Genomic DNA, 12,733 nt, shown 5'->3' on the forward strand with positions numbered 1-12,733 from the left:
GCATGTCAAGGGAACTGTAGCCTACTGTTCAGATGGGTTAAATGGAAACTGAAATCTGGACACTGACTGTAGGTCTATAACCTCTCACATAGCCTTAATATGAGCTGCAGAATTTAGCATTTCTTGCAGTAAAATTATACACCAAAATAAATGGGAACAGGAGTGGAGAAGTATGATTTCTTTATTTCAGCATCTTGAGAGAACGCAAATGCGCATGTTGGGAGAAAGGGAATGCACAGTAAGATACCGCCTGTCAACCTGGTCTCAGAGCATTTCATATTATTCTGTTTGTAAATCCGAGAATCTCCATTTAGTATGTATTAATTTGTGAATGTCCATCACCCATTGCATATGATATGTTACGAATTACAATTAATATTATATGTTACGAATTTGAAAAAAGGAAGGCTACAATATGTTAAGAATTTGAAAAATGTACAATATGTTACGAATTTGCTCAAATGTATCATATGTTACGCATTCTAGCTAGGTGGCTAGGTGGCGAACAGTAGCTAGCTGGGTAACATTAGCTCGGCTAGGGGTTAGGGTTAGGGTTAAGTTTAGGAGTTAGGTTGAAGGGTTAAGGTTAGCGGAAAGGTTAGCTAAGAGGGTTAGGGTTAGCTAACATACTAAGTAGCTGCAAAGTTGCTAAAAAGTAGTAAGGAGGATAGTTGAAAATATGCTAATTTGCTAAAATGCTAAAGTTGACCGTGATGAAATTCGAACTCGCAACCTTTGGGTTGCAAGACAACTTTCGTTTTTGCCTTAAGCAACCATCTGTCTTATGTAAACAATTCCAAACATAACAATTTCAGTGTCTATATTACGTATAGTCTGTGAGACCAGGCTGCCTGTAGAGGTGCTACCTTTATCAGCTTCGTAAAAGCTGATAGTATTTCAACCACATATAATATGCCTCCAAGCCGAAATCTTATCAGAGCCATGTAGGGTGGTTTTCACAGCTTTCTGTTTCCTTACAACCGGTCAAACTGATGTCATTTGGACATTTTTGGGGGGGGGGAGTTACTGCATTTTCTCCCAGGTCCTTAAACGTCATTTGCTCTGCGAAAGAAGCAGCGATGATAGATAACTTTACCTATGTCAGCTAGATTGAAGCATTCATTCTATTGATTTATGACATTATTCTGGGGCAACATATAATGACAGAAGAGAAGCTGCATGCATGTAATTATAGACAAGCTGACTAACAAATAGCCTACCAAAAAGTCGGCAATTATAAATAGAAACATATCAAAATTAGGCAAAAAAAGACCTGCACCACTGTCAAAAATCGTTTCGCCATCTCTGACTATAGCCTACAGGCGTTTTGTATTTTAGCGGGTTAGGGTCGGTTGAGGGCCTCAGATTGTCACTTTATCACATATAGCCAGGCGGGTACGGATATCTTATTAGCAATTGCGGACAGGGGTGCAGGTGAGTAAACAGCTCAACCGCGCACCACTAATGTAAACACATTAATCGGCGTTCCAGCAGTGTATTTAATCTGCGCATTACATTTACATTTTAGTCATTTAGCAGACGCTCTTATCCAGAGCGACTTACAGGAGCAATTAGGGTTAAGTGCCTTGCTCAAGGGCACATCGACAGATTTTTCACCTAGTCGGCTCGGGGATTAGAACCAGCGACCTTTCGGTTACTGGCACAACGCTCTTAACCACTAAGCTACCTGCCGCCCCGCATGGGCTAGCACCAGCCGAGCGAGCCTCCCTCTTTAGTGCAGGTGCAGTGAGTTCGGAACAACTGAAGTAGTTTTCACATACAAAATGTATATGTCCGAACTCAGAATCAAATATGCTTCACATAAATAACATGTTTTCTGTGGTAGAGAACGTTTATTTTGATTGGCGATTTTCTGCATTTATCTGAGTGCCATCAGTTAGCCTGATTTCAGATGTATCCATGTAAACAGGATTATTAGGAAAATAGTTATTATTGTAAAGCATGTAAACGTTGTAATCGAAATATATTAATCTGACTATCCACAATAATCGCATTGTTGTATGCATGTAACCTTACACTACTAACTGACATTTACACTGAACAAAAATATAAATGCAACATGCAACAATTTCAAAGATTTTTCTGAGTTACAGTTCATATAAGGAAATCAGTCAATTGAAATAAATTCATTAGGCCCTAATTTATATATGCATCTGTTGGTCACAGATACCTTTAAAAAAAAGTAGGGGCCTGAATCAAAGAACCAGTCAGTATCTGGTGTGACACTTCGGATATGAGGTTGGTGTCTCTTTTTTCAACAAAATTAAACGGATATATCTTGTAATTGAACAAAATAGTAAAGTGGCCGATAACTGGGGACCGTATGCCGATAATATGGGACGTATTGTTTTTGCTAAACCGCTTATCAAAAAGCTGATAATAGTATTTCCACTGAAATGTCAAACATGCTAATTGCTAACCCGTTGGCTAACATTTTTACGACACCAATAATCACAAAACTTTGATGGCTTTATCACAAGATAACACTGTTGAAGGTAATATATTTCTTAAACGCTGTTGAATATGCCGCTAATACAGGGTTCCACGTAAATCAAAGCCTCAAAAATAAGTTGTACTAGAATAGCCTACACAGTGAACAAGATTTGAACTGACCTTTTCCTCTGCCTTCCCTCTTCTCTGGTCGGTGTTCAGTCAGCACTCTGAGAAGGTGAACATAAGAAGGACGGAAAAACCTCTAACACAGTGAACTTTGAGACACTGCACAGCTTCTTATGTACTTTTCTCAGAAGCTGACCTTGACCTGACACATCCAATAGCCACAACTTCCTTTCGCATTTCAAAGACCAGCATCCTTGTTAATTCCACCTCCTAAAAAGGACATGTTTTACTTTACACATATCTTTGGAGAGGAGGGATTACTGTCTTTTTTACAGCTGTTTATGCCCTCTTGCTCTCATAGTATGTACGTTTTAAGGAGAACGTTTTATTAGAGGTAGTAAAAGGACGTAAACCATAAATCTTGGTCAACTGAAACATTCAAACCTGGCATGTGTTGGTGATTAAAGAAAGAGTTAGACAAAGTGTGATAAGAGAGTCTGGTGTAATCAATATGATGTTTAAACAATTAGAGAACCTGTTTTTTTATTCCTAAAGATACTAAATACAAGTCTGTATTTCACTTCTGTGAAAGGGTCACTTAACCAAACGACGTGCTGAAAATAAAACAGAAGTAAACCTTCCAGAAAGACACTTTCGCACTGTGGTGTACCTTTGTGGTATAAAAATGAACATGTGATGTGATGAGGCCTCAAATGAAAAACTGTTTTAAATAACCCACTCTTTTAAAATATGAGTTGTCAGCAGTTGAAACAATAAGAAAGTTCCCACCCCGCCACTGTTTCGGTAAAAGGTTGAGGGATAGGGATTGAGAAATGTAACCACTCTCAACTTCATAGACACTATGGATGCAAGCTTTTTGGGGGACCTAAGCAAGATTTGGTTGCCCACATCTCGTGGGCATAACATTTTAGTGGCCCCCTCTTGGCGGCGGAGAGAATAATGTGCAGCATTCAAGTTTATGTCCTGCAATTCTACACATTTTTCCATGGGGCGTAGAGAAAACGTTGCAGTTTTAAAGCACATTTTCTGCAATTCAATTTTTTTTTCATGGGGTAGAGAGAACATGTCGCAGTTTTAAAACTAATTTCATGCAATTGTTCTCATTATGCCATGGGGTGAAGAAAACGTTGCAGTTTTAAAGCTAATTTCCTGCAATTCTACATATTTTGCCATGTTCATATGATATCTGAGTGACTAACAAGATCAATGTGGGCCCCATAGAGGTCAGGGCTCGTGCCTTATGTGCCCGGTCAGTAATTTGGCCATGATTACTACAAGGTTTAGATAACCGGCTAGACTAACTTACCTAGCAAATAGCAATCTGTAAAATGTTAGCTGACAAGGGCTAATTGAGTGACTGTCAGTGACTGACATAACAAGAGAATAACTGCTGATGCACTACCAAATGTCGAAATTGCACGTTGTGTATTCTACTATCCCCAAAACAGTAAGCTGACACCCTGACTGACTACCTAAACATTTTAAATAATAATAATTATAATTATAATAATTATAATGTTTGGGTTGGCACTGGATGCAAGGACTGACCATCCATGATATCAACGTTTTAACCCTTTAAAGGCCAATGTTACATACTGTATATGTAATATTGCGTTTAAACATTTACATTACATTTACATTTACGTCATTTAGCAGACTCTCTTATCCAGAGCGACTTACAAATTGGTGCATTCACCCTATAACCAGTGGGATAACCACTTTACAATATTTTATTTATTTTTATTTATTTATTTATTTTTAAGAGGGAGGGGGGGGGGGGGGGTAGAAGGATTACTTTATCCTATCCCAGGTATTAAACACCTGGTAAAGTGTCTGTACATGATCAATACATAAAAGGAAACCACCATCTTCAAGAAGAGATCCTAATAAACCATCTGGTGGCCGATCTTTGTAATTACGTTAACGGAGATTGACGCTGAAAATATAAAAAAATACCAATTTAAAATCTACTCCTCCGAATGGATTCCTACATTGTCAAAAAGGTGAGTTTCTAACATTCAATGCATGCAAAATGCTCATACGTGATGCGCACCACACATTTGCATTGATTTGTTTGTGTACCAAAATGTTTAATATTCAGACCCCTTGACTTTGTCTACATTTTATTACAGCATTATTCTAAAATGGATTAAATAGTTGTTTCCCCCCCTCATCTACCTACACATAATACCCCATAATGACCAAAGCAAAAACTGGTTTTTATAAATTTTTGCAAATGTTTAAAAAAATTGAACACTGAACTATGCTGGTAGAGCACGGCGCTTGTAACGCCAAGGTAGTGGGTTCGATCCCCGGGACCACCCATACACAAAAAAAAAAAAAATGTATGCACGCATGACTGTAAGTCGCTTTGGATATAAGCGTCTGCTAAATGGCATATTATGTTATATATATAACTATCACATTTACGACCATACCACATAACACAACTGTATACAGTATACAGGGCATTCGGAAAGTATTCAGACCCCTTGACTTTTTCCACATTTTTTTACGTTACAGCCTTATTCTAAAATTGATTAAATTGTTTTTTTTTTCCCTCATCAATTTACACACAATAACCCATAATGAAAAAGCAAAAACAGGTTTTTATAAATGTATGCAAATGTATTAAAAATAAAAAACTGATTTCACATTTACATAAGTATTCAGACCCTTTACTCCGTACTATGTTGAAGCACCTTTGGCAGCGATTACAGCTTCGAGTCTTCTTGGGTATGAAGCTACAAGCTTGGCACAGCTGTATTTGGGGATTTTCTCCCATTCTTCTCTGCAGATCCTCTCAAGCTCTGTCAGGTTGGATGGGAGCATCACTGCACAGCTATTTTCAGGTCTCTCCAGAGATGTTCGATCGGGTTCAAGTCCGGACTCTAGCTGAGCCACTCAAGAACATTCTGGGACTTGTCCCAAACCCACTCCTGCGTTGTCTTGGCTGTGTGCTTAGGGGTGTTGTCCTGTTGGAAGGTGAACATTCGTACCAGTCGAGCACTCTGGAGCAGGTTTTCATCAAGGACCTCTCTGTACTTTGCTTCATTCATCTTTCCCTCGATCCTGACTAGTCTCCCAGTCCCTGCCACTGAAAAGCATCCCCACAGCATGATGCTGCCACCACCATGCTTCACCGTAGGGATGGTGCCAGGTTTCCTCCAGACGTGACGCTTGGCATTCAGGTCACAGAGTTCAATCTTAGTTTAATCAGACCAGAGAATCTTGTTTCTCATGGTCTGAGAGTCCTTTAGGTGCCTTTTGGCAAACTCCAAGCGGGCTGTCATGTGCCTTTTACTGATGAGTGGCTTCTGTCTGGCCACTCTACCATAAAGGCCTGATTGGTGGAGTGCTGTAGAGATGGTTGTCCTTCTGGAAGGTTCTCCCATCTCTACAGAGGAACTCTGGAGCTCTGTCCAAGTGGCCATCGGGTTCTTGGTTAACTCCCTGACCAAAGCCCTTCTCCTCCAATTGCTCAGTTTGGCCGGGCAGCCAGCTCTAGGAAGAGTCTTGGTGGTTCCAAACGTATTCCATTTAAGAATGATGGCGGCCACTGTGTTCTTGGGAACCTTCAATGCTGCAGAAATGTTTTGGGACCCTTCCCCAGATCTGTGCGTCGACACAATCCTGTCTTGGAGCGCTACAGACAATTCCTTTGACCTCATGGCTTGGTTTTTGCTCTGACATGCACCGACAACTGTGGGACCTTATATAGACAGGTGTGTGCCTTTCCAAATCATGTCCAATCAATTGAATTTACCACAGGTGGACTCCAATCAAGTTATAGAAACATCTCAAGGATGATCAATGGAAACGGGATGCAGCTGAGTTCAATTTCTAGTCTCATAGCAAAGGGTCTGAATACTTATGTATAATAAGGTATTTCTGTTTTTTATTTTTAACACATTTGCAAAGATTTCTAAAAACCAGTTTTCACTTTGTCATTAGTACACAGACAACCACAGCTGTCAACTTCAGAATATAACGTACACAGTGCCTTCAGAAAGTATTCACACTTATTCCATATTTTGTTGTGTTACAAAGTGGGATTCAAATGGATTGAATTGTAGATTGATGAGAAAACAAATGTTTAATCAATTTTAGAATAAGGCTGAAACGTAACATTGGGGAAATGGAAGGGGTCTGAATACTTCCCGAATGCGCTGTATGTGTTTTATTTTCCATTTTTAAAAATCGTACACTTTGACATTAAAGTATTTTTTGTAGATCGTTTACAAGCATGTTGTGTAAATCAAATGATACAAACTCCCAAAAATCCATTTTAATTCCAGGTTGTAAGGCAACAAAATTGGAACAATTCCAAGGGGGGTGAATACATTCACAAGCCACTGTACAAATGTGGTCTTAGAAGCAAACATGAAGGTCCTACACTTCTTCATTTTCATAACCTCCATGATAACACAGACAACACACACGTTCTCATAACACAACACACACCCCAAAGCTTTAGTGTTCCTTTTTTTACTCTCAGTTCCCCTCAGGGTCATTAGCACACAGACTACCACAGCTGTCAACCTCAGCAGGTTCTCACTGTTTAAAGGGGCAATCTGCAGTTGCTACATCCATTTTTGGACTTATAAATTAATGATATGTACCCATTGATTCTAGAAGAAAATAACGTATACAGTGCTTTCAGAAAGTATTCACACTTATTACATATTTTGTTCGGTTACAAAGTGGGATTAAAATGGATTGAATTGTCACTTTTTGTAAATTATCTACAAAAAATACTTTAATGTCAAAGTGTAAGATTTTTAAAAATGGAAAATAAAACACATACAGTGCATTCGGAAAGTATTCAGACCCCTTCCATTTTCAACATTTTTTTACGTTACAGACTTATTCTAAAATTGATTAAATATTTGTTTTCTCGTCAATCTACAATTCAATCAATTTTAATCCCACTTTGTAACACAACAAAATATGGAATAAGTGTGAATACTTTCTGAAGGTACTGTATACGTTATATTCTTCTAGAATCAATGGGTACATATCATAAATTTATTAGTCCAAAAATGGATATAGCAACTTCAGATTTCCCCTTTTAAACAGTGAGAACCTGCTGAAGTTGACAGCTGTGGTTGTCTGGGTGCTAATGACCCCGAGGGGAACTGAGAGGTAAAAAATAAACACTAAAGCTTTGGGATGTGTGTTGTGTTATGAGAACGTGTTTGTTGTCTGTGTTATCATGGAGGTTATGAAAATGAAGAAGTGTAGGACCTTCATGTTTGCTTCTAAGACCACATTTGTACAGTGGCTTGTGAATGTATTCACCCCCCTTGGAATTTTTCCTATTTTGTTGCCTTACAACCTGGAATTAAAATGGATTTTTGGGGGGGGGTTGTATCATTTGATTTACACAACATGCCTACGACTTTGAAGATGCAAAATAAATTGCGAAATTGTGAAACAAACAAGAAATAAGACAAAAAAACTGAACTTGAGCGTGCATAACTATTCACCCCCCCAAAGTCAATACTTTGTACAGCCACCTTTTGCAGCAATTACAGCTGCACGTCTCTTGGGTATGTCTCTATAAGCTTGGCACATCTAGCCACTGGGATTTTTGCCCATTCTTCAAGGCAAACTGCTGCAGCTCCTTCAAGTTGGATGGGTTCCGCTGGTGTACAGAAATCTTTGAGTCATACCACAGATTCTCAATTGGATTGAGGTCTGGGCTTTGACCAGGCCATTCCAAGACATTTAAATGTTTCCCCTTAAACCACTCGAGTGTTGCTTTAGCAGTATGCTTAGGGTCATTGTCCTGCTGGAAGGTGAACCTCTGTCCCAGTCTCAAATCTCTGGAAGACTGAAACAGGTTTCCCTCAAGAATTTCCCTGTATTTAGCACCATCCATCATTACTTCAATTCTGACCAGTTTCCCAGTCCCTGCCAATGAAAAACATACCCACCGCATGATGCTGCCACCACCATGCTTCACTGTGGGGATGGTTTTCTCGGGGTGATGAGAGGTGTTAGGTTTGCACCAGACATAGCGTTTTCCTTGATGGCCAAGAAGCTCAATTTTAGTTTAATCTGACCAGAGTACCTTCTTCCATATGTTTGGGGAGTCTCCCACATGCCTTTTGGCGAACACCAAACATGTTAGCTTATTTTTTTCTTTAAGCAATGGCTTTTTTCTGGCCACTCTTCCGTAAAGCCCAGCTCTGTGGAGTGTACGGCTTAAAGTGGTCCTATGGACAGATACTCCAATCTCTGCTGTGGAGCTTTGCAGCTCCTTCAGGGTTATCTTTGGTCTCTTTGTTGCCTATCTGATTAATGCCCTCCTTGCCTGGTCCGTGAGTTTTGGTGGGCAGCCCGCTCTTGGCAGGTTTGTTGTGGTGCCATATTCTTTCCATTTTTTGATAATGGATTTAATGGTGCTCCGTGGGATGTTAAAAGTTTCTGATATTTTTTTATAACCCAACCCAGATCTGTACTTCTCCACAACATTGTCCCTGACCTGTTTGGAGAGCTCCTTGGTCTTCATGGTGCCACTTGCTTGGTGGTGCCCCTTGCTTAGTGGTGTTGCACCCTGGGGCTTTTCAGAACAGGTGTATATATACTGAGATCATGTGACAGATCATGTGACACTTAGATTGCACACAGGTGGACTTTATTTAACTAATTATGTGACTTCTGAAGGTAATTGGTTCCACCAGATCTTATTTAGGGGCTTCATAGCAAAGGGTGTGAATACATACAGTTGAAGTCGGAAGTTTACATACACCTTAGCCAAATACATTTAAACTCTGTTTTTCACAATTCCTGACATTTAATCCTAGTAAAAATTCCCTGTTTTAGGTCAGTTAGGATCACCACTTTATTTTAAGAATGTGAAATGTCAGAATAATAGTAGAGAGTGATTTATTTCAGCTTTTATTTATTTCATCACATTCCCAGTGGGTCAGAAATGTACATACACTCAATTAGTATTTGGTAGCATTGCATTTAAATTGTTTAAGTTGGGTCAAACGTTTCGGGTAGCGTTCCATAATCTTCCCACAATAAGTTGGGTGAATTTTGGCCCATTCCTCCTGACAGAGCTGGTGTAACTGAGTCAGGTTTGTAGGCCTCCTTGCTCGCACACGCTTTTTCAGTTCTGCCCACACATTTTCTATAGGACTGAGGTCAGGGCAGTGTGATGGCCACTCCAATACCTTGGCTATGTTGTCCTTAAGCCATTTTGCCACAACTTTGGAAGTATGCTTGGGGTCATTGTCCATTTGGAAGACCCATTTGCGACCAAGCTTTAACTTCCTGACTGATGTCTTGAGATGTTGCGTCAATATATCCACATCATTTTCCTTCCTCATGATGCCATCTATTTTGTGAAGTGCCCCAGCCCTCCTGCAGCAATGCACCCCCACAGCATGATGCTGCCACCCCCGTGCTTCACGGTTGGGATGGTGTTCTTCAGCTTGCAAGCAGCCACCTTTTTCCTCCAAACATAACGATGGTCATTGTGGCCAAACAGTTCTATTTTTGTTTCATTAGATCAGAGGACATTTCTCCAAAAAGTACGATCTTTGTCCCCATGTGCAGTTTCAAATCTTATTCTGGCTTTTTTATGGCGGTTTTGGAGCAGTGGCTTCTTCCTTGCTGAGCGGCCTTTCAGGTTATGTCGATATAGGACTCATTTTACTGTGGATATAGATACTTTTGTACCTGTTTCCTCCAGCATCTTCACAAGGTCCTTTTGCTGTTGTTCTGGGATTGATTTGCACTTTTCGCACCAAAGTAAGTTAATCTCTAGGAGACAGAATGCGTCTCCTTCCTGAGCGGTATGATGGCTGCGTGGTCCCATGGTGTTTATACTTGCGTACTATTGTTTGTACAGATGAACGTGGTACCTTCAGGCATTTGGAAATTGCTCCCAAGGATCAGTGGCGGCTCCTGAAAAAATTCTCAGGAGGGGCAATTTTTCTGATGATTTAGGTGACCTACACACGTGCACGAGTCCGTGCACGCGATTCCAGATATCTTTACCTCTGAATAAACTGCCTTTATTATACCATATCCACCCTGTCCAAAGTCTCTACTTGGTCTCAGTTCTCCAGTAAACTTGTGATTATCAACAGTACACAACGGTAACAAACAATTGGGGGAACTCACGGGGCAGATAGTAACCACTTAAAAGGAAGCGATTCCCAAACCTTCCATAACAAAGCCATCACCTACAGAGAGATGAACTTGGAGAAGAGTCCCCTAAGTAAGCTTGTCCTGGGCCTCTGTTCACAAACACAAACAGACCCCACACAGCCCCAGGACAACAACAACAACAACAACAACAACACAATTAGACCCAACCAAATCATGAGAAAACAAAAAGAGAATTACTTGACACATTGGAAAGAACAAACAAAAAAACAGAGCAAACTAGAATGCTATTTGGCCCTAAACAGAGAGTACACAGTGGCAGAATACCTGACCACTGTGACTGACCCAAACTTAATGAAAGCTTTGACTATGTACAGACTCAGTGACCATAGCCTTGCTATTGAGAAAGGCCGCCGTAGGCAGACCTGGCTCTCAAGAGAAGACAGGCTATGTGCACACTGCCCACAAAATGAGGTGGAAACTGAGCTGCACTTCCTAACCTCCTGCCAAATGTATGACCATATTAGAGACACATATTTCCCTCAGATTACAGCGATCCACAAAGAATTCGAAAACAAACCCAATTTTGATAAACTCCCTTATCTACTGGGTGAAAAACCACAGTGTGCCATCACAGCTGCAAGATTTGTGACCTGTTGCCACAAGAAAAGGGCAACCAGTGAAGAACAAACACCATTGTAAATACAACCCATATTTATGTTTATTTATTTTCCCATTTGTACTTTAACTATTTGCACATTGTAACAACACTGTATATATACATAATATGACATTTGAAATGTCTTTATTCTTTTGAAACTTCTGAGTGTAATGTTTACTGTTAATATTTATTGTTTATTTCACTTTTGTTTACTATCTACTTCCCTTGCTTTGGCAATGTTAACACACGTTTCCCATGCCAATAAAGCCCTTAAATTGAATTGAATTGATAGTAAGGTCGCAATGACACAGAAAGCAGTTCAATGTCGGGGTACAGAGTCGCTCTCTTACCAGGATCGCGGTCCGCTCTGACCAGGGTGAAGGTGGCCGGCTCCACTTCTCTGTCCGGGACTCATCCAGCCAAGTCTCCCAGCTGTATTGGGATTCAGCTGCCAGCAGCGTTTTCATTATTTAGTCCGTTCGTAGCGGGTATGTACACGATCAACAAGATCAGTCCAAAACCAACCACTGGAAATCCATGGTTGGCAGAATGTTTGTAAACTAAGTCTACAAATTAAAAACATAAAATAACGCCGCACTGCAGGTCGCAACAGAGACGCTTCTAGCCGCCATTGTCTTAGTTACGTTCAACGTTACGTCACGTATGACGAAAGCGCGTAAGTGCAAGCCCACAGACACCCATAGAGAATGTATTGAAAGCTTTGAAATGTGAAAAAAATAGATTTTACATGACAGGCTATGAGAGACTTCTGGGCGATTTTCAACTTGACTGAAATCGCCCCAAAAACGGGCGGGGCCATTTGAAGCACGACTTTAGCCTGATTTGACATTTAGTGGCTGGCAGATCAGACGTGAACACTGATAACTGCTGTTGCCGTGATATAATTGATTAGAAAAAAAATCCCTTCCTTTTCCCGTTTGGCAGTGCGTCGCCCATATCGCCCTATTGAACAAGCCGTCCCTGCCAAGGATGTATCAGACTGTTTTTCTGAGGTCTTGGCTGATTTCTTTTGATTTTCCCATGATGTCAAGCAAAGAGGCACTGAGTTTGAAGGTAGGCCTTGAAATACATCCACAGGTACACCTCCAATTGTCACAAATTATGTCAATTAGCCTATCAGAAGCTTCTAAAGCCATGACATCATTTTATGGAATTTTCCAAGCTGTTTAAAGGCACAGTCAACTTAGTGTATGTAAACTTCTGACCCAGTGAACTATAAGTGAAATAATCTGTCTGTAAACAATTGTTGGAAAAATTACTTGTGTCATGCACAAAGTAGATGTCCTAACCGACTTGCCAAAACTATAGTTTAACAAGAAATGT

This window comes from Coregonus lavaretus (assembly GCF_964263955.1).
Source record: "Coregonus lavaretus genome assembly, chromosome: 4".
Taxonomy (NCBI): domain Eukaryota; kingdom Metazoa; phylum Chordata; class Actinopteri; order Salmoniformes; family Salmonidae; genus Coregonus; species Coregonus lavaretus.